The sequence below is a fragment of the Ambystoma mexicanum genome, chromosome 7q, assembly GCF_040938575.1.
Source record: "Ambystoma mexicanum isolate Mex_15411 chromosome 7q, UKY_AmexF1_1, whole genome shotgun sequence".
NCBI lineage: Eukaryota > Metazoa > Chordata > Amphibia > Caudata > Ambystomatidae > Ambystoma > Ambystoma mexicanum.
Window position 1 is genome coordinate 318818392 of NC_090941.1, and position 25062 is coordinate 318843453.

The window sequence follows — 25062 nt, forward strand, 5'->3', positions numbered from 1 at the left end:
CTCTCATGTTAACGTTGGCAGAAGCCCAGCCTGCCGCAGTGCTGCAGTATGTAAGCAATAAACAATATAGATAAACAACTTGACGGCGTAGTGCTAAAGCCTGCACAACTGTTCAGTTCTTTCTAGTAGCCCCAGCACTGCAAGTGGACTGTCCGCTTCAGTCCATGAAGAAAAGAGATGCCGTGAAGGAAATAGAACATCTTGATAGCGGTAAGTGAGGCTCAGCCGATCCATGTTCCTTCATGATGGCACCACATAAGGCAAACAGTACCTTAGGAAACAATCTAGGAGGTGACACCATGTGACCCTGTCACACATAGGGAACGCTGAAAGGTCCTTTCTTCAAGTATTCCTGATGCACTACACTAGACACTTGTCACCGAACGTTGATTGAGGTTCCAGTCATTCACCATCGTGGCTTGCCAGCATGATCATGTCACCATTCTCCTGTCAGCACTGAGCTATAAGGAGCTCTCTGCAACCAGTGACCAATGGTCTCCTACAGCTCAGAACAACAAGCAGGTGGAGGAATAATCGGCTCCCAGCCGTTAATACCGGAACGCATGTAGCAGGAAGGTTGATGCCTCCACTGGATATTATCCTGCACCAAGTGTGCTCCCTGCATGTTCTCATGGCCAGTGGGTGAACGCTGGTGCTGTATGTTTTTTCTGACAGCTCCTCTTTTGGCTCTCACGTTCAGAAAGATTCCTCCAAAAACTATTTGCTCTCTGTTCACTTGCAGCCAGGATTATGTATACTCATGCCCACACAACTAAGGAGCAGGGGTCCTGGGTGCATATTGGCACACTCTTATCCATGGATACCGAGAAACAGGTGCTGCTATCACTGCACAAGCAGAGACCTTGGGTGCTTTGGGCTGTACTCTGATTTACTCTGGGCCAAACCTCAAACCTTGGGTGCTCTGGGAAGGGGTCTGTTATCCTCTGGTCGGCCCCTCTCATTTCCAACAGCTCTTCGGCAATGTGGGTGCTCTGAGTGTATCTTTGTCCCTATTTCTTCAGCCAGCACAGCCCTTGGCTCATCAATTGGACACCCTGAGAGCACACCTGCACCTTTGCCTTATGCACTTGTTGGTGGGTTCACACGTTTAGGGGCAGTGAATCTGCAATCTTTGTTTCTTCCTGCACCCACTGCAGCAGGTAGCTTCTTCTTTTCTCCCTCTTCTTAAGCTTTCAGCACTCCAGGGTCCAGTTTCTGGCCAGCTTGTCACCACTGTTGTATTTAAGGATGCTCGAGAGATCAGGTGAGTTGAAATGAAATTCCTTTATTCAGTTACATCAGTAAGATCTTCAGTAAGACTCAGTGTAGAAACAGCGCAGACTCACTGGCTCCCACCATCCAGGCCTTCTTGTCTCAACTGCCTGCCTCTGGAAGTCCCTTCATACATAAACTTACTAACATTCACTCAACATTCTCTCATGAGGTCATACACACGCACTTGCTTCCAGTAAACAGGGCAATGGGATATGAAACAAGATATAGCAATACTATTGCAAGGCCTCATTCTCCGTTGGTCCTCCTTTGGGAGCCTAGAGACTGCTAAGCCATCCATTTGAACCTTATTCAACCTAGATAGATTGTTTTGGTAACATTGTTGTGATTTATATGCCTTCACCACAGCTAAATTAGCATTCTTGCATTATCTTCATACTACATTTTCTGTGTTTTTTTTCCACAGGGGTGGGTTTTTGTTTGACTTATTGCATATGGTGTGTTTAATTATATGTATATATATAGAACTTTGGCCATTCCTTTATTTTGGATGGTTGTGCTATTGCTTTTTTGGGTTGCTACTCTTCTTACTTTCACAACTCTCTTAAGAGCATAGCTTGAACCAGGCATTACCACAAGAGGCGAAGGAAGGATATCTCTTGATTGTGTTTCATCTTTATGATTGGGATCACTGTTGTTTATAAGTGTGAGGACTGAGTAGGCTGTTTAGCCACTACTCACAGTTGTGCTCCGAGAGACAGTAGTAATTTTGCCACATATAATCCAACAATCTGGCTGTTCCCTCATTAGCTGCCGTCAACAGCTTTGCACACATTAATTCTTTCGAAAAAATCCTTTCAAAAATTGCAGTTTGCAAATGGAAAATGGTTAAGATTGCCAGATGAAGTACACATTGAGACATGACAAGAAGTGACTGAAAGTACAGTCTTTACTGGGAGGTAACAAGGTGAACAGATATCCTCGAGGGGAAAACAGCTCCCCTGGAGATTGTCCCATCAACGGTCCAGCTCTCATCTCATAAACTTCAACTCTCATTCCATTCGAGTACAAAGAACTTTACTTTCATGGAAACTCGCCTGAAGGAACACAGCATGCCCAGAGCACAGGGTATCCATCGCTGGAACCACTGCAGCAAGAGCAGGAGGAGTGGAACCCCTACTCCCCTCATGCCACTTAACATACAGACAATGGAGGCATCTTCACACCTTCTCCACCAGTAATTCCTGCTTAAAGAGCATATGGCACTACTTAAAGTTGCCCGCCTAACTTAACTGGTGATTGGTGCCCAACACCTGGGTGCCCCATCACTTACACCTAAGTTACCTCACTAGCTGTCCCTGTACAGGGTGCTCCATGGCCAATGGCTCATAGGCCAAGGGTAGTGCCTGGGGCTTGACGCTCTGCCTCCCACAACATAAGTTATTTCTTTGGATATCCTCTGATTGGTACCAGCCTACTGATCTTATACCTTATTTTCTTGTGCTCCTGACACACGGCCTGGTATCCTAAACCCTTTCTCTCCTCCATCTCATCCAACCATGCTCCTGCCTAAGGTCCTCCTCCCCCTTAACTGTCCTCTCTTTACCACTCACTCAGGGGCTCCACATATCCCCCCTGCACTGTTTCAGTGCTCTGCCACTAACACAGTCCAGCACTCCCCATAACTATCCCCTACTCCCCCTCTAGATAATACATGACCACTCATCTCTTCCATGCACTATCCAACCAAACCTTATTTATCCTTTAAATCATCCTTATGCCTCTCCTGACATTCTCCTTAACCCCTTCAGTCCCCCACTGACCTAATCCTGGGCCTATAGAACGACCGACCCATCTATCTGCGATAAACCATCTTTCAAAGAACTTCTTTTCAACTCCCACCATCTCAAACTGGCCATCACTGAAATCTGGATCTCCATAATAAAACTGCAACTCATGCAAAACTCTATACATATTTCACCATCAATTCTTACTCTACTCATCTCTCAAAAAGAGAGAGTGATGTCTGCCTTATGATCAGCAGCGACATGCCATCAGCAGCCCTGCTTCTCACCTTTGACTTTACCCCTCTTCCTCTGCTTGTCCAACTCCTTGTTCCACCACTTCGTCCTTCTAATTTATTTCCCACCTCACAACCCTGACTTCTTCTCTTACCTGGAAATACTGCTTAAATCTTTTGCCCAAGATGTCATCCTGGTCCTAATGGGTGACTTTATGATGGCCACCATCACTAAGATTCAGAAAATACAACTTGACTCCACTCTCTCATAACACTTTACACCTACAATCAAGGGAGCTCCCTTTATCTCATGATTCCATCCTCCAACATCACCCCTTCCTTCCTCTCTATTTACCCATCTTCCTTTGAGCATTCACTCATACAATTTACCATCACTGTACCCCCCCTTCCTAACATTGCATACTATTAGGTCAGCATGAACCCCAAGTTTGATTTCATGACAAAACTTTAAGAAATATTACATCACTTTCCTGAAAATAACTGGGTGCCTTTCACTATGCTGATTAACTCTCTTTCTACTTTATCTGCTATTTAAAGTGCTATCAGCACCTGTTGATCATTGTTGGGATCTATAATGATACTAATCTGCCCTTGTTCACCCCTGCCTTGAAGATTAAATCGCTTGGTGGTCACAAGAGGACTGTATCACAAAGCTAACAGGGCTCAACAGACTAAACTGAGCATAAATATCATTGACACAAGATGTTATCAGTAGAAATCAAGATAGGATGACCTAAATACCAGAAAGGACTGGTATGTGCCAACTAAAACTGGCAGGATGATTAAGGTGGCTCCATCTCCGTTAGATGACTCATATCTTGGGGCAGGCTGGTCCCCTTGCATTAGGCAGTGCAACAGAGGAGGGTTTCCACTATGTATTCGAGGTTGCACTGCCTTGACCTCCTTATTCCTTCCTCTTAGTGTGTTGGTCTCAATCTCCTCCTTCATCTCTGATCCTAAAGTAGCCTCCCTGCTTCAAAACATACCTAGGGCCACCCAGGCCATCCCCAAACTTCCGGATCTGCAATTCTGCAAGTATCCTTCACGCGTCATCCCTATGTCTTTGGACTCATCCTCAGCCTCTTTTACCGCCTCCTCATTACTTTCTACAGCCTACTCCCTCCACCTTCATACTCTCTCAAACAATCTCTTTGTAGTCACCAACCAACTCCTGATGTTCTATACTAGCATCGTCTTTGCTATCACTAACGGCTTCCTGTGATTTTCCAACCTCCTCCTCACTAGAACCAACCACCTGCCTGATACACTTCACAAACCTCTTTTTGATGCTTCTCAACCTCCTCCTCACTTCCACCAACCTCTTCCTGCTGCATTTTACCAACCTCGCCATTATGGTTCCCAACCCACCCCTCCTCACTATCCCCAAACTCCTCCTGATGCATTTCACTGACCTCCTCCTCCTGGGGGGGTCACAACCTACACCTAACTCAATTCACCACTCCCTTCCTTAAACTAATGTTGGCCTTTGTTTAATTTGAGGATTCCCAATTTGGAACATCCTTTTTTGCCTTAAATTTGCAAATGTTCACCTTATACATTGAAAATATGTTGAAGATGTCAGACGTAATATTCAATCAACTCTGTGGCATTTACCCAAAGTTATTGGACATTATCAATGTGGCAATTGTAAAGCTTGTACATTCACTGAAAAGGTTTTGAGTTTTGAAAATGATGGCAGTCCGTGGGATCTTAGAGATCTACTGTATCCAATGCCCATGTGGTTGGAAATAGCTACGAAATGGTCAGCAATAGGTTAGTGGAACACTGCTCCAGAGTTTATAGCAAAACAATAGGAGCCCCTCTTGTTCAGCATTACATAGATAAAATCTACATACACCTGATGACATGTAGTGGTCGGCGTTAGATACTGTAGTCCCACACATCACTGACAATCAGGATGAAGGAAACTTGGTTTATAAGGAACCAAGATGAAGTCATAGATTGAAGACACACAATGAAGGCTTGAACACAATCATGATATGGGATGTAACATTATGAATCATCGTTTCTTTAAGCTGACTTTCAAACAGCTAAGCAATGTGAAACTACAGCAGAGTAGACATTCTTTCTGGACAAATAAGACCTTTGTAGTCTTTCCTCTTTTTTCCAGCAAATCCTCCTTTTTCGTAAAAAAAAAAGTCCATCCTTTTGACTTCACTGGAAGTACTTATACATTGCCACCATACATTCTCTCTCTCAGACCTTTAAATAGGCATGGATATAAGTACTATATTAGAATTAATCATTTTAACTGTCTCTTCTTTATCAGTGTCTTTAATAGAGATACATATGAATAGCCACAGCTAGGCAATCAATGTTACATTTCATATCATGCACTTTATTTGCTGAAACATTTTTGAATCCTGTATGGACTGAGATACATTTTGTTAATATTGAAGTGCTATAAATGCATCTATGTTGTGTGGACTTTACTTTTTCCCAAGGAAGTCATTTAAACTGAGAGATACGCTGGAATGACATATTGCGTCTCAGGAGCTTTTAAGTTGATAATAGACCTTTTACAAAGGAAACTATTCCCTGTACAATTTTTCTTCTAATCGACTGAGGTAGGCACATTGTAAAGCACTATTATTCTAAATGTTTTTTTCAGCTTAAAGCATGTATTTGCTACTGTATGTGTTAGCTTATGTGTTTTGATATTTGTTTTTTTATTTGCTTTATGACAATATATGTTACATTAGCACTTCATATTAATATGAAGACATATGATTTGTCTGACTTGCCAATTGATCAAATTACTAAATACTTAACATAATCTGGGACTAATATTTGCAATCAAAAATTAGTAGCTACATTTGGTCTTAAGATGTTTCCAGGCAGAACAAACTTTTGGTGTATTTATGAATTTCACCAATCCCCTCATCACTATCACCAACGTCCTCCTGATGCGCTTCACTAACACCCTCCTTCTGGTGGGTGCCATACTCTGCCTGACTCCTTTCACCACTCTCCTTCTTAACCAATTCCTTCTCTCTCTATGACTTCTTAATACCTCCTTTCCTCCTCCAATCTTGTTTCTCCCTCTAACCTCTTCCATCTGCTTGGCAATCTACTCTAAACCTTTCTCTACAACTCCTTTTCAAAATTCCCACCCATGACAAACCGAGTTTGTGGGCTTTTCTTTTAGCCCTGCAACTGTGTACTGTATATGCAAAGGGTCTAGGATTGGCTGCCTCTAGTAAGCTCACCTGAGCTTGCAAACAAAGTTGCAAGACTTCCAAGGCTCTAATGACCAGGGAAATACATGTGTCTTTGGTCCCAATGCTGAGAGAAATATTTTTGAATGTGAGTCATCCATGTACAGACCACAGAAGCACCACGAATTACAAGTGATACATACTACTCTCTCTCTCCTCAGCTTACTTTTGGATTTTATTTTAACTTGAAAGAGAAAATCAGAGAAAAAAACGTTAAACAACAAACATTTCTGAGGAAAACTCAAACTTAAGGAAGACCCAAGGAACTAACAGAAGCCTTGTAAAATCTTTAATTGATGAATACAAGTAAATAAAAAAAAGTATCAAGTGACACATACAAAATAGGAAAATGAATTGCTTTAAAATCAAGGGAAGAAAACCTAAAATCAATCCTTCTCTCAATCCCATTAAAGACAGGGGAATTTCAAAATTGTGATTTTCCCACAGTTAATGACGTGCATTTGAAATGAATAGATTCACAGGCTTACCAGAACATTGTTAATTCTTAATTCACAAAGTAGGGAAGCAGATGTACCTGCCTAAAGTAGGGCATCCCAGCACAGTTTCAGGTGAGAAAGGAAGGAAAACTCACACATGTCGGTGCAGCTCAGGAAATCAAAACGTTGGCAGGCCGTAGTGTTAACTTTGTCTACCCATCTCCACTCCATGTGGCTTTAATCAAATGGGTCAATCAGAGAGCAGGGCAGCCCAACCTGCATGGCCCTGGTGTAACCAATGTTCCCAACCATCATCCAAGTGCAGGAAAGACCAGGTTTTAAAAGCCAGAAAGCATAGACAGTGGGTATACATCCTTGGGAGAGCTGGCAGCAGACGAGTAGCAGAGACTGGGAGACCCCTGTCCTGGCTACTCCAAGTTAGGACAACACTATTCGAGAGACCTGAAAGGAGGATACACTGGCATATGTAAAGGGTCAAGGTGTGGAGTAGTGAGGATGAAGGGACCTTGGAAGGTGATGTAGAATTGTGGTTAGGGGATGGGAGTAGCATTTAGAGGGTGCTGCAGAAGTAGGGTTCAAGTTTGTTGGAGGCACAGGAAGATGTTGCTTGAGTAAGAGATTTGGCTGGGCCAGAGAGATATGATCTGGGAGCAGAGGAAGAGGGATACCGCCTTGGAAAGGGAAATGAGGAGCACCAATCTGGGAGTGGAAAAGAGAGATATTGTGCAAGAGAGAGAGATACAGCACATGGAAGAGGAAAGGGGGACAATTTGGTATAGAGAGAGATCACGCCAGAGAAGTAACAAAGAGGCATTGTTAGAGAGAGGAAGGATGGCATTCCGTCTAGAAGAAGGACAAGAGAGTTATAAACTTGCAGAGAAATTAGGGAGCTGTGACCCTGAAAAGGAGAGAGGAGAAAGAGACCGGATTGGTGATGTGTCTTGAGCAGGAGAAGGAACGTCAGGTCCAAGCAGGAGGATATTGTTGTGGATAAGAGAGAGGAAACTATTGAGAGATCAGAGAGGGTTATATTATTCATAGTAAAAGTGTACAATAAAAATGGTCTGACAAAAATTAATAGAGACAATAGGTTTACACTAGATACAAGAGGAAAGAACAGGACTTTAGATGAGAGAAGAATAGAGGGAGAATGGTAGAAGGGTGAATAGAGAGCGGGAGAGCATTCCAGTGTTTTGGAGTGTTGAGGTAAACAGAGAGAAAACTGAATTGAGCAGAGGATGGTTTTTTGGCAGCAGTAAGGAAGAGTAAAGTATCCATTTTATGGATATTGAATAGTTGAAACCTAAAGTTACGAGAAATGTAGATATGTGAGAAGGTCAGAGAAGAGTGAAAGGTTCCGAGAAGTGTTTGAGAAGGAAGAAGAATAGAAGGAGGAGGGGGATAAGGGAAGATGGAGAAGGGTGGAAAGAAAAGAGCTTTGGCGTTAGAGGGATTCACACGAACGTAGTGAGAGTGCATCCACTGTTGGATGAAGAGGATAAGAATGAGTGAAGATTATTGGACAAATAAATAAAAGAATCAAAGATTTCACAGTCGTTAGCATAGAAATAACCTATTTAAATCTTGCTTGAAAACCCCACTGGCCCTCCCTCACATTATACTTGGTTATGTGGCGCTATAAGCCTGATGATATATGTTGTTGAGTTCCCGATCATCCTTTCGAGAGTGAAGCAAAAGGTTAATAAAAACTCTTGAAACAAATACTTTGGTGTCTGGTCTCATCTCTGGGAACATGGTGACATGCAAACATTTTACCAGCCTGTTACACACGTTTTTCAAACTGACTCGAAATCAAAGGGAGCTCACTGCGTTCTTGTCCAATCAACCACCACACCAAACTGCCCAACTTTCATCTGCCTTAAATCACATTCCATTCCAGTCCAAAGAACTCTGCTACCACTGTGACTAGATTGGGGAACACCTTGGATAAAATGGCAGTTGTGTCAGTAGTTATTTTCTACTAGTGAGTTCACTGTAAACCTCAACAACCATAGGACAGGCCAAACAAATGCCTCTTTAAATCCCATCATTTAGATAACTTTCATTTGAAAACCTTTTAATGCATCCTACCTTTGAAGAAGAGTGACATAGGAGATTTGGCCAACTATCGGCCCATCTTTCCCAATGATTTCCTTTAAAAAGTGTACAAGAAAATAATATCCAATGGTTTAGAGTCCTTAGTTGCTGATTGTAGCTTACTTTCTCATTTACAGTCCAGTTTCAATTGGAGCATAAGTAGAGCTGACAGTGTTTTCAGATCAACAAAAATAATTGATATAGTTTCATCGGCCCGAACACTTTGCGACGGATTCAGCCTTTCTTAGCCTATGACTTTTGTGCCCTACTAGCCTACGATTAGCAGAGTAGTGTTAATATAAAACGCAATGGTTATCAATATAGATGCTAGTTGCAGTGCGTACTGAAATATTGACTGGCTACCAGTTAGAGACCGCATTAAATTTAAAGCACTCTCGCTCACCCATAAATGCCTACCTAACACTGCTCCCCGTTACCTGTCAAGCCTGATCTCTAAAACCCAACCAGCAAGACCCACCCGCTCAGCCTACCTGGGCAACTGACCACACAGAGATACAAAAGACAAAAAGCAGGTGGCCCCAGCTTCCCTGTCATTGCGGCTAACTATTGGAATGCAATGCCCACAGAACTAAGGACGGACTCCTCATTATTGTCCATTCCCAAAAAACTAAAAACCTGGCTATTCACCCAGGATATCAAGCAAAATCCCCCCTACCTGTAGGAGACCTAGGCTTGCCCCTGGGACTGGTAACTTGCTATCCAGCTTCTATTTTTGCTTTCTTGTTTTAAGATGCTAAGCATATTGCATTAAGTCCTTAGCTACTCTGTAACTGTATTGTATTACTCTACTGTATAACCAATTAACTGACTTGTAAAACTAAGTATCAGTTGTAACCATATTCTTAAGTTCAAGCACCCAGATGCCTGAGGATTAGGTGTGCTATATAAATGTAATAATTAAATTAGCAAATAGTTTCCTTCCTAACACAAATCTTTGTACTAACAGGTGAAGCCTGAAAACCCAGTTTAACTTCATATCTACGCTGAATTGTGGTCAATTCTATATGGCTTACAGATGCCTCCTGCACTGTTGATTGCAGCCAAATTACTGTAGCGGGACAATCTTGTCACTATTTGATGGGGGCTGACATAAGACATATCAGAATCCTTCCTCATAGAGAAGAGAGTCCGGCAGGGCTGCGTATATGAACTCCTTGACTTTTCATTTCATAGATGGCTTGGCTTCAGTCATTTCCTCTCTTATTGAGGATGACCTACACTTAGTGGAGAATCTTTAGGTATTTTACTGTTTGGAGACAATGATTAATGGTTTGCAAGCCCAGGGGGCCTCCAAAAACATCTGGTGAAATGTAATCAGTTTTGCGTAAAGAACAGTCTCATCATTAACATGAATAAGACAAAGTGTGTGCATTGAAACTGTACAAAAGTCATTAAGTTGAATTTGTTTTCAGAATGTGTAAAGATTAAAATCGTCAAGATGTTTAATTATCTAGCTGAATGTTTAAACCAAGAAAGTTCCTTGCATACACAACAAGAAAAGAGCCAACCGCTCCTCTCTTGGAGGGGTAGCACGTGATTTTGCTTTTCAAAATGCTTTAGGGGGATATCAGCTTTGCCCCCTCCTGCGATTTAAAAGCCCCCAAGTCAAATCAGCAACGCTCTATTGTACCAAGCTCTCGGGAAACTGCAATGGTGGGTGACTGGGGGTGAGTCAAAATCATTTCCAGAAAAATCTGTTAGCCCTTCACAGGTCCGCAACTAGCACCTGTTATGATCTGCCCCCAAGAGCACTACTGGTACGACTGAATGTCCCATTGTTTAATCCGGCCTTGGCTGGTGTCATCCACTGTCTTTAGTCCAACAGGCTTGCACCCGTAACTCGGGATGGTGAAAATGTTCATAGTCAGCAGATTTGGTGCACATGCGCAGTTCAGTTTATATGTGAGACCACTTGTCCACCTCCATCAGGGAAAAGAGTTTTAGCATACCAAAGTCTGTCAAAAGAAAAGAGAAAAACTAAACGCTAAGGATTGGGGCAGGGACTGATGTCATGGGTAAATATCTCTTAATCGGAAACTCCCCCATATTTATTTATCTGATCTGGGCATTGGGCGCTACCGCAACTGGACTGAAATCTCAATCATTTTTTAATTGTGGGACTGTCAGATACTATGCTTAAAAGGAAAATAAGTACCCTGGAAGGCACTCATGCTAAACACTTTGCATCAATAAACTGCAATATTCAGTATGAGGTAATTGCTGGAGAACTGTTGCCAGAATGCCAGGAATTCTGGGATGTCTTCAGTAAGGAATGCACAGACATCCTACCACTACATTCTCCTTTAATTATTGCATTGATTTGCCTGTAGCCAGGTGTATGGCTTACTGGAGGTGGACAACAGGCATTTGAAGGAGTAAATAGAAACCAATCGTAGAAGTGGATTGATCCATCAGTCAACATCCCCTGCTTCATCACCCTACTTCTTTGTTCCAATGCATGCCAGAGAACTTAGAACCTTCATTGACTATTTCACCTTAACTGCATAACCATAAAGAATCTTTGCCCCAACCAAGGAAAAGGTCCTCTGAGCATGACCTCTGTAGGAGGTGGCTGCTCGCTTTGCATGCAGTGTGGCTTGACGGTGTATTGTACGGCTATTGGGACTTCCCTCGAGTGGGGAGGAGCATCGCTCTGAGCCCGGGAGCCCGGAAGAAGTGGTAGCGGTGCGGGCGGCAGGAGCACTGGTGTACCCCCGGTGTGCAGGAGTATCACAGCGCTGCTGAGGGTCACTGAGTCATCAGCTGGCGAGCAGCAGTGTGCTGCTTCCTGACCATGACGCCATACACCAGGTGGTCGGGAGCTGTGGTGGGGTACTCTGCATAGTGGAAGTGTCCCCCTGATCCAGCATCGTGCTTAAGATACTCTGCGGATGCAGGCTGGCAGAGCGGCGTGGAACATTGCCTTACTGATTGTTTGAATGGACCGCTTAAGGGTGTTTGTATAGGGATTGTGGAAGACCGTGCATGCACCTAATATAGAGGGTGTATTGTCTACACATGTCCATGGTCATGCTGTTTAGGGTAGGTCCTGGCAGACTGTGGATATTACCTCTTGTGGATGTGCAGACAGTGCATTAGTGTTCAGTACTGCTGTAATGAACACTGACAGAACCCAGAAAATGTATATATAGAATATTTCTCCCCGCCTGCTTGTACCTCTGATCGACTCTTGCAACGCAGTTTCCTATGAAGACCATGGAGAATGTCGTTAATGAGATGTCCTTCCAGTGCTGTGTGGAAGCTAAGGGATCTGTTCAAGATCAATTGGATTCCAAAACATGGTAGTCTATTAAGGACAACATTATTTCTGATCTTATTAAATGTAATAAAATGATGGCCTTCCAATTATGAGTAGATTCTTTTGATGACATCCTACCACAGTTTCATTAGACAGGTCTGATATGGCTTGTCAGACGGAGGTGTTGACCCTGGATATAGCATGTCAAAGTGATAAGAGTGTACCAGAACCACTTTTCAATATGCCGGATTCGACGGAACTAACTGATTTGTTTGATTGTGCTATGGGGCCTGGGGCTGGGTTGGAGAACAATGAACAGCAACCTATAATGACTGGTCCAGCTATGGCTGTTACTATGACAGGCCCTGGAATTATAGCGTTCATGGATCCCTACCCTTGGAAACCTCGTACCAATTGTATGGACTTTGGAGAGAGAATGGCAGACTTTCCCTTTGAAAAAGACATTTGCATAAAAAAATCTAAAATAGCCGAGGTCTGTGATCCTGAAGTTGGTCAGCGATCATAGGAATCTTATCATTATAAATTGAAATCGCCAGAGAGATATGAAACCAAAAAAGCCCTGAGAAACAAGGTTGTGTTCTGGTTGCTGAGTAGAGTGGGCCCTGGTTGTGTCTGAGCTCACGATTGTAGGCTTTTGCGTAGGGGGCAAGTGAAGGACTGGGGTCTCGGGGCTAATTATTATTGGTTGTGGCCAGAATAATTTTTCTTGTTTTTTGAGATGGTGAAAAAATTTGAATTTTTCATCCTCCATGACTGATCTAAAGACTGTATTGAATTACGTATGTTCAGTTTTTATTTCTTGTTCTCAACATGAAATGTTATTTTAGATATTTTTGGTTGTTTATGAACCATTTTATCCTTATGCTTTACGATGAAGGCCAACGCTTGATGATTCCCCTTTGGTGTTATTTGTTGTATGTTTTATTCACGCTTCCATGCCCTCGGGCCTTTGTTTCAGCACGTTATAAATAAATAAAATAAACTAAACTAAAACCACCCATTACAGTATTGTTTGGTAGGGTTAGAGATGCCTGTGTGTGTACCTGATTGGACTTGATGGGCTCTTATCATGTGGTGCAGGTGCAGGAAGGAGACAAGTTGAAGATTGCTTTTGGGATCAAATTAGCTCTGTCTGAATAACGAGTCTTGGAAGAAAAAAAAGTAAACGACATGAGGTAAATTATGAACATTAATGAAAAATGTGAAAACCATCACAAAATATTCATTCAAGTTGACAGTGGCCTAATGGTATTCCATGAAATGCAGAAAACAAATGTAAATTGGTTACAACAATGATTGATAAAACATGCCAACATTACAATGGCTAAACATTGTCAAACCATGGTAATTAATGACAATACAGATAACAACAATCCATTCCGAATCACATACCTACATAACTACATTTGTCAGGATATTGCCTCATAGGCTGCATATAAAGTTGGTATGTGCATGTTTTTACATTCGCAAATCTAATAATACAACTTTGAAACAATTGCAAACTTTAAATTTCATGAGAAAAGTTTAATAGTAATGTCCTTTTGGTAGGGAATCTTTCAAAAATGGGTGCTTATTCTCAATTCTAATGGCATACTTTTACTGCATTCATGAAATGTATATTTCATGGCAGAAAGGTTTGCTATTAATATCCTTGATGACTTGGTGCCCCTTTGTAAACAGGTTAAGACTATGGCCTAATGTTTAGCGGTGTTGATATATATGTGTATATGGCACTCTCTTCACTAAGTTGCAATCCCTTAAATAACACTTAATGGTATACAATCACACCACATATTTCTGGGACCAGAAATATACTGTTTTAGCAATCAATATTTCATCTTATTCAAATAAAATCACTTGAAAGATGGTTGTCTAACATTTTTTGGGGGTCACCCTAATAAAATATCTATACACATAAATAACTGATGCACAGTAATAAGAACGGACTTGCTTGTGACATCTCATTAAAGAAGATGCGCACAACCAGTCACACAGTTGAGCTATTGATGGTATTTTTCATCTAATTCTAATAGGATAACCCATTTCTGAAGCACAATCTAAATCCATAACTAAATGGCCTCTTCCCCGTCAGTTTATTTGAAACATGTACTGACAGTGGAAAATAAATTACACAGAAAAATACATTTACTAGATGTTTCACTTTAATAATCTGTACCCTTTGTCTTTCTCTTGTGGCTAGTTTCCAGCATATGCATGTGAAAGAAACAGCTGTTCGAGGGAGTTGTGTTATCATTTTAGAATGCACAGATATTTATCTACACTATATATCCATCTCAGATTATGATTTTCTGAGAGGATAACAACTATTCCCCTCAATCCCTTTGAACTATTTGGGTGTATTTATTTAGGGGCCCTCTCACATCAACACAAATACATTGTTAAAATTCTAGTATTCATTAGGAAGTGCATCTATAGAAATGAAAACACTAAACTACCTTCCATCATACTCTGCCTTTTAAATATCTATGCCTCTCACCGGTGTTAGTTTATCAATTCTCTGTTAGGCTATGATGCATGGCAAATGATTCACAGTTGAAGGTATTGAATATGCCTGTGAACAGGATTCAGTTTATTTAGTCATCCTTTACAAAAATGCTGCACACTCGACGCTGGGAAATGCTCCCAGTATTTCACTACACACACAGCACAGGGAAAGGCAAAATAATATTTGTTCTTATTTAAATGTAATTTCGCTTGGATTTAAGTACACTGAAATCAAGTTATAATTCAAACAAACAAACTACAAACCATATTCCCATTCTGTTAGTAATGATGTATGAGCCCATGTACTCTGTGCACATAATAATGCTTTATTTTCTACAAGAAATCAAACCTCAGTTGGCTTTAAATACCTTGGGAAAGCACTGTTTTATTTCAAACTAGAATGTAAAAATATTATATCTGGAATGAGCTCACCTCAGTTGAAACCACCTCCACAGTCCTTCCACTTCTGGGAAGTAGTAGAACATTGTTCCTAGAGGGCCTTTGTCTAATTACATTGGGGGAATTTTAATACTCACTGTTGATTCATTCTTTAAAGCACTAAGCCAGGATGGACCTTCAAGAGTTTTCAAAGAAAGTCCCAGTGAGCTGGCCCTCTTTGGGCTCACTCTTTGGGCTCACTTGACTTCCTTTTGGAAAGCAGGCCTGCCTCATTTAAATTCACTTCAGGCTCCCTCATGGACAAGACCTTGTTATCGCCAGATATTATCCAAAACAGCTCTCATCCCTTTGGAAAAGGTGTTCTCCAACTCTGCAGCTTTTAATTTCAGAGTCTTCTTTTGTCGGTATGATCCTACTTTTATAATGACAATTTTTCCCACACTGTGTCCTACCTGTCAAATCCCAGAGAATGCACCCCTGTTTCCTCATAGGTTTATCATATGTTCAATACATGTGAAGAGGTAGAGGCTGCCTCTCTGAATAATTTTGAATTCTAAATCTTTTTTCTTCCATATTTAACAAAACACCTTCATGGGATATGGATTTTCTGCATTCCGACGACCCTACTAAATGCAGGAATACCTGTCATAAATGTGTTCAGTTTGTAGAGGATGATTCCATGGTCGTAACCCAACTTTCCATTTAACTCTTCATCATATGGTTGCAGAGTAATAGTAAAAACCTTTTTAAATGCATGAATAATGTTAATTCAAATGGGTCATTACATTATTGTTTATGCCAGTCTGATACAGTGGGAACAGCCCCCTTTGTGAATCCCCAGTCAATGATTAATAGTGTTTTGTCTGTTCTCCCATTAAGATGCAGCTTATAGATTTTATGGGGAACTAGTGTTAAAAAGATGAACTCTTCCGTTGATTTGACTGCATTGGAAGCTCATAGTTTCTGGAAAACAGGCCTTTCTATGATGTCACAAACTTAGTTTGTAACAGTTCAGGGTCCCCATTTTCACATTTAGTTCTGGCTATTTATCTGTGCTTTGGTAAGCCTAGGCACACGATGTTCCTATTGTTCTGGGCTGACTGCATTCATTTGACTGATGACTGATTGTATCTGGTTTCTAGATGGCCAAGCAAATGCCCATGGAGCTTTAGATCATCCCTACAACAAGGCCAATGATTTCCTATGCATGAAAGCTTGTTTACCTCTTATTGTACTTGCATTGCACAGGGCATTCTTTATCAGTACAATACAATGATTTCTCTCCTTTGTGTTCAACACATCCTGAATAAGAATCACGTTGCAATTGAAACACTGGCATTTTGTATTTCTACATAATTAGATATAGAGGTTTTCCATTTGAAAGACATTGTTTAGCTTATAAAAGAACCAGAGGGTTTACTTTTACAAGTATAATTATTGTGGCATGGTCAGTAGGCGGGCCTTGTCAAAAGGGGATGGAGAATCCTCTCTCTTGTGAGTGGGAGGTCTAGCAGGAAGAAATTCAGAGCCACTCCTAACCCTGGGATGCGTGGTGGAAGTTGAGAGGGCCTCAACTCCTGGCCACCTTCTGCCAGTATGTTCTTGTGTAGTACACTGTCTTGCCAAGCTGTGCCTAAACCAGAGGCTTGGCAGGGTCAATCTGTTTTTTCTAGAGACCACATTTTTCATCCAGAAAACAAGCAGAGAAGCCAAAGTGAGAAACCAGAACAAGTGTCACACATCATGAGCAGGGGAGACACGAATCGTCGGACTACTGGAGAAGAAAACCTACAGAGACAGGTAGAGCCTCTGCAGATATCCATTGTAGACCACCGCTAGAAAAGAGAGAGATGCAGGGTAAAGCTGCCCGTATGAGAGGCAAAGAGGCAATTATTGCGGGGCCCCCGAAAAGGCTCACAAATGTTTGTGCAATGAGACAAAACCCCAAATAGAACACCAGACACTGAAGGGTAATGAGTATCCACCCTCAGCCTTTGGCTTCGGGATACATTGCTACTTTGGCAATATTGATCTTCTTGGGGGCACTAATATGCCCTATGTACTACAAGTTCAATCAATATTTCCAATATATATCTCGATATATATTGGGAAGGATAATAGCAGGTAACCAAGTATTATTGTCACTAATGCCATCAAGGAGTCGTGGTGACATACTAAGCCATGACATAGAAGGCTGAATGATTTTTAAATATCAACCAAAATGTGAGATGCCATTATTAGACCACATTATAAGAAATATGTAAGCTGTACTATGGTTAAAAACCTTAATTTTGGAGAATGTTCTGCAAATAAGTAGCCTAGCATGTGATCTCAGAATGCATATTATCGGAGAAAACAGGCTTGTGCATCAATTTTGGATGATGACAAACAGAGACAGTGCAATCACAGGAGCCTACCTCTTTCCAAAACACTGACTGCAATAACCTAAGCCAGCCTCCAAACCCCTCACCTTTATAGGTCAACGGTCACTTGACCAAAATGAAACCCAAGAACAGCATGGAAAACATCATTAGGCCTTCCGGCAAAAACATCTTGCCACCCTCCAACACAAGGCCTCCTTTCATTAGTCTTCCGTCTTTTCTCAGTATTCACTTCAGGTCCCTGTACCATATGATGACCTCCGGTCACACACTTCCCGCCGTGGTGCGTAGTGACCTCACCCACCGCAACAACATCCTTGCTCTATGAGTAGTCCATTGTTCTTAACAGACTTACCTAGTTTGCAGAGTCACATGGGCGGGCTGAAAAGACCTCGGCCGAAATCCTACTCAACAGCACTTTTCTAGTCCTATTCTCTGTGCATGCCTAAAATATGCCTTACTACAAGCAATGGCAAAGCAAACTGTAATGGTGCATCGGAACCTGACAAATTCTGCTGGACGGAAAAAAAGATCTAATGGCCTCACTAATGTGATGTCACTGGGGGTTTGGCCCAAACTTTCTTTTCCTTTAGGTTTTACTTATTTCACTAGGGTGTGTGGCCCAAACTTTCTTTTCCTTTAGGTTTTACTTATTTCACTAGGGTGTGTGGCCCAAACTTTCTTTTCATTTAGGTTTTACTTACTTCACTAGGGTGTGTGGCCCAAACTTTATTTTTCATTTAGGTTTTCCCTATTTAATCACTTTATTCATCTGACTTTATTTGTTTTGCTTTTTCTTGTCTCGCCCGATATCATGTGCTGGGCTTATTCTCATTGATTCCTGCCCTCCGTGCACGTGGCTCAAGGGACATGGAGAACATTGATTTCATGGACGACTGCAGGACTGACTCCTCATATGTTCAGTGCCTGTCCCCTACCATCGTAAATATGGTTCTGGACTACCTTCCAGAATTCTTTCAAATGGGTTATGACATTGTACCCTAGCCTGGGGGTTAGAAACAATTGCCAGCAAAGCAAAGCATTCAAACTACCACCTCTAATGATGGTTGTATTATTTGTGTAAGTGTGTGGGCAGATGAAGGCCCCAGATTGATGATAAATCGACGCATTACTGGACCTGCCTATTTTGCATTCAGGAATCCTGGTGGACATCTAAAATATATGTAGATGGGTTTCAGAACCTCTTGAAACTGGCAATTAAGAGTAAAAAAGGTCGAGCAAAGGGTGGTCTTGTAATTGGAGGAAGACTGTGCCTTCCATCTAGTGTTCTTTGTACTTCAGGCTGTGACTATCTGCAGGTGGATTAAGTCACTATTTCTGGCCCTTTGAAGAATTGCTGATCTGCAACATATATGATCACCCGGAGGGGAACGAGACTGAAAACATTATGCTGAGTATCTATGAGACATTGAACGAGGCGTTGTGGAATAATTTATTTGACACGATTGTACTGAGGGGTGATCTAAATGCTCACTGTCGAGCATTTTGTCCTGTGAAGTGTATAAATAATATGCACCCAAAATGCTTGATAGGGCAAAAGAAGGAAAGAGATGGCTAGCGTTTGAACATAACTGGGAGCTAGTGATGATGAATGGTAGAGTTGCGGGAGATGTACCAGGAAATTATACCTGGAAATGGGTAACATACTACAGATTACATCTTTGTTAGTCCTGATCTGCTGCCTACAATCTATTATTTTGCCAGTATGTTTAATGAGTATATAGTGATCATGTGCTCTTGAACTTGACCATTGTTCTACCAATAGAGATTGCTTGTTCATAAAAAGTCGGAGAGCTTGAGACGGGAAAGAATGGCTATTGAATATGTTGGACTGATAGGAATATGAAGGCTATGAGCAAATGTATTGAAAATAATACATTCAAGTGGGCTGGGGAAAAGGAATATGAAGACCTTAACTTTATTGATAGACACATCACGGACATAACCTCTCGTTTTGTACCAATAGGGGCTAATACTTTAAACAGAGCTCAAGCACACAATCAGGGGCCTGTGGAACAAGTGATTGGTATTGCAAAAAGGGAGCTGCCGCAACAGATGAGACTGAAGCATAAAAAGTCTGTTGATTTGGTTGAAACATCAGATGCAGTTAGGAAGTGGAAATATCAGCATTCTAACTGGATTAAGAGATATCGGCATTCGGTTCAGAAAGTGGCTTGGCAAAGAATGCTAATCATTTTATGCGAATCGAATGCAAACATGTTTTGGAAAATGTTCAATGAAGTAAGAGGTGGGGGTGCCGAGGGACTGGTAAACCTGCTTAAGGAGGAGAAGTGGGAACTATTCTTAAGCCGAACTAACAGTGCCTCTGAGATGAATATTTCTTGGTTCATCAGTCACAATGTAAAATAACTGGTTTTATTATGCAAATATATTTTACTCTGCATCACTAAACTAAAAGTATCACAGGCTCCGGGCCCTGATGGATTATCAAACATTGTACTTAAAAATAACCCAGACCATTGGTTTAAATTATTGCAGTGGCTTTTCCAGGCGGTTATCAGAGGTGGCAAGATCCCTGTATCATGGCAAAACGGCATTTATTATTCGGGTCTATAAAAAAGATGAAAGATGTGATCCTGGTAATATTAGGCTCCTCGCCCTTTTGGACACTGCTTCTAAGATCTTTTGTACTTTACTACTGAAGGAAATGGCAAGGTGGGCCGAGTTAAACAAAATACTTACGGCGGTATCCTGGCTGTGTAATACCGCCCAACTGTCATAGCCTTAGCACCCACCGGTCCGGCGGTATAACAGCCGGATCACGGGTTGGGCATTAACAGTAAATCCCCATTCCCCATTGGGTCAATTGGATCCAATGGGGCATTTTCGGCACTAATATTGCGGGCTAATACAGCCGGCGGTAATACCGCTGATAACAAGGGTGCTAAATGGGATTTTCACCTCCAGAAAAAAGCTGCCACTAAAACAGCTCTTTTAGTGCCCAACTCGTGATAGGGCCAGCCCTTAAATGCAGCGTTAAACCGTTACCGCCACCTTTAAGGGCTACAGTACAACTCATGATGAGGCCCTAAGCCTGTTTTGAAAGTTTTTAAAGCTGGATGCACAAGTCATAATATCTTTGCACTAAATGGTCTGATTAAGAGCTCTGCAGAAAGATAAGCCTCCGCTTTATGCTGTTTATATAGACTTAAGTACAGCATTTGACCCGGTCAATCGGTGCAAGTTATGGAATAAGCTAACAACTAAAGGTTTTCCTAATTATCTTCCTTGCTATTTAATTCGATTACATCTTGAAACGACAGTTCAAGTTAAGTTAAATAGTCATGTCTATTATCCAAATAAAAACATATAGTAGGGTGACTGAAGAGTGTGCCTTGGCCCCAGTGCTTTTTAAACTTAATTCGGTGGATTTTAGTGATACTCTGAGGACAGTTAAACATTTTCCACCAAAAATAGACGATACTCACATTCCCTGGCTAGCTTATGCCGACAACCTCCACCTATGCGATAACACCTTTGTAGCAGTATCTCGCAGCGTAGCCAAGCTGTGCGAATATGTGCAAGAAAATGACATTAGAATAAACTTGAACCAAACAAAGTAGTTAGAACTAAGGGGTACGTATGTTTGGGGAGACGAGGCATAAGGGCGCTGCAGCTTAAGTGAGAAATAGTGTGTCAAATCCGTTGAAAACTGCAGACTATGGAGCTCTAGGCTACCCCTGCCTAGTGTTGCAAAACAAATATTTAGAATTGGTCCATGTACATGCACTGGTATTTGCAAGATAAGTGTTGTTGCATAACAAAACTGATCAACATGTATATGCTGAAACGCCAATATTTATTCCATGTTCAATACTAATTATGCCGACACATCGGTCTTTTTCAAGGCACAAAATATGATCCGATATAAATATCTAGATAGAAGTAAGGTCTGTAAATCTAGCATAAAAACTCTGATAGCCTGCATTGGTAGAGTGTCTAACTATATTAATCTAGGGTACACGATATCAGATAAGGGAGACAGTAAATAATTGATTGCTAACAAAGTTTGAAAGCATTTAAGATGATGAGGGTAATTAAAACATGTGCTACGAGAACTGCTGGCTATAGTTTGGAGGGGTCTCGCTTAGCTTACAAGCAGTTTGTGGTACCCATGTTAATTTACAGATTTGAGGCACACTTTCTGCATCACAGCACCTGGGTGAAATTAATAGAGTGGTTGATTTGGAGAAGATTTGGAGAAGGAATTTGGGGCCGGGCCCTGCAGTTCCTGTTGAGGCAATCTGCTTAAAGCTTGGCCTCTCCTCCTTAGAGGCAATGGTATGAATGAAAAAGGCCGTTATGTGTCAAACTCTGTACTTCGCCCAGATGGCCATTGCTACAAATTTCAGGAACTGCCATTTTCTTCCAAAAGCAACCATGCCGTGGGCAGCTATAAACTTCAATGTGAACATTTCTTTGAGGCCACTGATTGACAACCTAAGTGGGAGTATGGGTATAGTGTTTTCATGAAAGAACCTAAAGCAAATGTACTGGTATGACAATGGATACAATCACATGAGCAGCTGTGCAGTTTTAAGAGTTACAATGAGTTGATGTGTCTCTACAGGAAGTTTCTCACTCCCTCTAGATATTTGGCAATTCATCCCTCACGCACCCACCGCAGAATTATTTTATTGATGTGGTTGGGTCCGATCCTGACCTTCACAATTACTGGCAGATGACAAGGCATTCCTAAACTTCAACGCCTGTGCTGACCTATGTAAAGATGAATAATCTATTGAGGCCAACAGGCATATGTTAACACAATTTGTACATCTATATGTAAGATTTCTCTCCAGATTTGTGAAAAGTAGTGCCTGTCTATATGAGGACGACTTCTGGGCGAGGTGCCTAGAATGTTCTAATCTATCATTGATGCTCGCCTTATCAAGATTATGGCCATACATGAATAGTAATATTGCAAATACTTTTAATGTCATTGGCAATTAATATATGCCAAGGTACGACTTACATATGTATTGGTTTGTTGTCTGTGGTATTAATTGGTCCAACTGTTTTCATATTGATTTTAAAATATATCTGCATCTGTGGAAAACATTGTTATATAATTGTTGTGAAATTGTATCTTAAGATAACTATGTTATAGCATATTTAAGGGTGTTTTTATGAATATGGATGCTAACTTGTCGTAATTATGGATAGTGTGAAATTTAACTAAAGCAGATACTTTAATAATAAAAAAAGATATATGCATTGTTAGATCAGCTCAGACAAGAGTTTCTTTTGGACCATGGCACATAACATCACATATGTAATAAATACACATGATAATAAAAGATCATTTACACATTTGTGGGAGGCTTAATTAATGTAATCAAATCCCATAAATAAAGTGCACATTCCAATTAAGAATCGTGCAATAACGCAGCTGATTCAGTAAAACTAATGAAAGTGAAGTGCGTCTATTGTAGAGTAAAACTCTAATGGATAGAAATGCACACACCATTTGAGATGCATTACAAATACCTGTTGGGTTGATTAAAACTCTCATACGCAAAGTACAACTGCTATAAGAGCATAACAGCATACTACAGAAAGCAATACGTTCTCACAGCTGGAAGTCAGAATAAAGAGGGGTGTTAAGCAGATCTATCAATGTGCTGTGCTACATATCCTGAAGGAATATAACCCCAAACTATAAGAGTCAACACTCCATAGCAGAGCAGGATTAGAAACGGGTGTAGGGGACAACACGTGTTTTTCTGTGCTGCAAGGCTCTCCTCAGAGAACATTGTAAACTGCATAGACAATAGAGCTACGCATAGTGGCCTAAGAAGCCAACAGGGCTAATTCTCTAGCCTTTTGCCAACATTAGGCATGGCTCTTCAGCCAGTCTCCTTTGAAATCATCAGAGCAGGGGCACAGCAACAAGACATTAGTTGAATCCATTCTCCACTTGGTGCAAAAGCTCACATTCCTGCGTTCCAAGCTACCCGTTTTCTCTTGCTTTCTGCTAATGCTAATGTACCCAGGTGCATCTTGACATGGAGGATCCGGGCAAAAGGGCACAACATGAAATCTAAGTAATTCTCTGAGCCAGTGGACGTTTTAACCTCAAAAAGTACCGTTTCAAATGAACTTGTTTGGCACTTCTATGGAGTATCCTGTGCAACCCAGATAGCAAACACTGTATTAACCTCTCTACTTATATACTTCTGTTAAGAGAATGTTCCCCTAGAGATTTCAGGACATAAATGAGAGCCTCCCTAAACTGGTTGAGAAAGGGAGAACACCAAACTCTCAAGTCCAAGATCGGTTTATGGGCGACTGTGTGGCATTTTTCCTTCACAGAACGTCTTGGGTCTGTTGTGTTATTGCTCCTGAAGTCAGAGCAAGTCCCTCGCCTGAATGACTGGTTCAGTTTTCTCCTTCTTTTTAACGGGTACTCCAATTCTGGTGGCTGTTTTGATGTTGAAAAAGTTCCCTGTAACTTCAGAATCCACCATTGTGGACACTGGAAATGATCCAGTCTATAAATCATAGCTCTGATGGCAGTGCCATGGGCTATTGTATGCTGTGTATGATATGATATGGCATTTATAACGCACCTATACACAAGTGTTTCAAGGCGCGACGATGCAAGGGAGGGGGAACAGAGGGAAGACAGAGACAACGATCTTACTAGGCTGGGTGACATTAAGATCGGGCAAGTGCAGGGGAGGGGGGAGGGGGAAAGTGTGGGGGGACATGGGAGGGGCAGTGCAGTACATAGGATAACAGTAAAAGTGAATAAATAAATAAATAAAACGTGTGGCCAGCTGGTGGCAAGGGTAAGTGCAGACATCAGGTGTTAAGGAGCTGTAGGGATACAGAAACAGCCCCCGAGTGCAAGGGTTGCCAGGGAGGCAGTACAGGTGTGCAGCTGGCGGGGAGGGGACCTGGGCCTGGGATCAGAGGGTAGCCAGGTAACCAGTGCAGTTTCACTTCAGCTGGGCGATCAGCAGGGAAGAGGAGGAGAGAAAGCAGAACCAAAGAGAAGGGTCTTGAGGTGCTTCCGGAACTGGAGATGCTTCTCCTCAAGTTTCAGAGAGGCAGGGAGGCTGTTCCAGAGGGAGGCCCCAGCCGAAGAAAGAGATCTACCACTCGTTGCTTGGAGAAGCGACTGACCCTGAGGGAGTTGGAGGCGGAGGAGCGATGAGCTGGAGAAGGAAGATATTTAGGAAGAGAGAGTTGAATATATAGAGACCCCAGGCCCCAGAAGGCCTTAGGGACAATGAAGAGGGTTTTGAAATTAATCTTCGCCGCCACTTGGAGCCTTTGCAGAGATGTAGTGTTTGCTGGGCTCTGTGGTGTGATCTTCTTGAATATATTTCTTGCCAGCTCTGCCCCCTTTACTGCCAAG

At 41.7% G+C, this 25062-nt stretch overlaps 1 long non-coding RNA gene across 1 annotated transcript in view; it reads left to right on the forward strand.

Annotated features, from left to right (window-relative positions):
• Window positions 1-125: 125 nt before the first annotated feature.
• LOC138528317 (uncharacterized) overlaps window positions 126-25062 on the forward strand; it is a 920355-nt gene continuing 895418 nt past the window's right edge. Inside the window, exon 1 of the long non-coding RNA XR_011284119.1 lies at window positions 126-210. This is a non-coding gene — a long non-coding RNA (uncharacterized lncRNA). The remainder of the gene's footprint in view (window positions 211-25062) is intronic.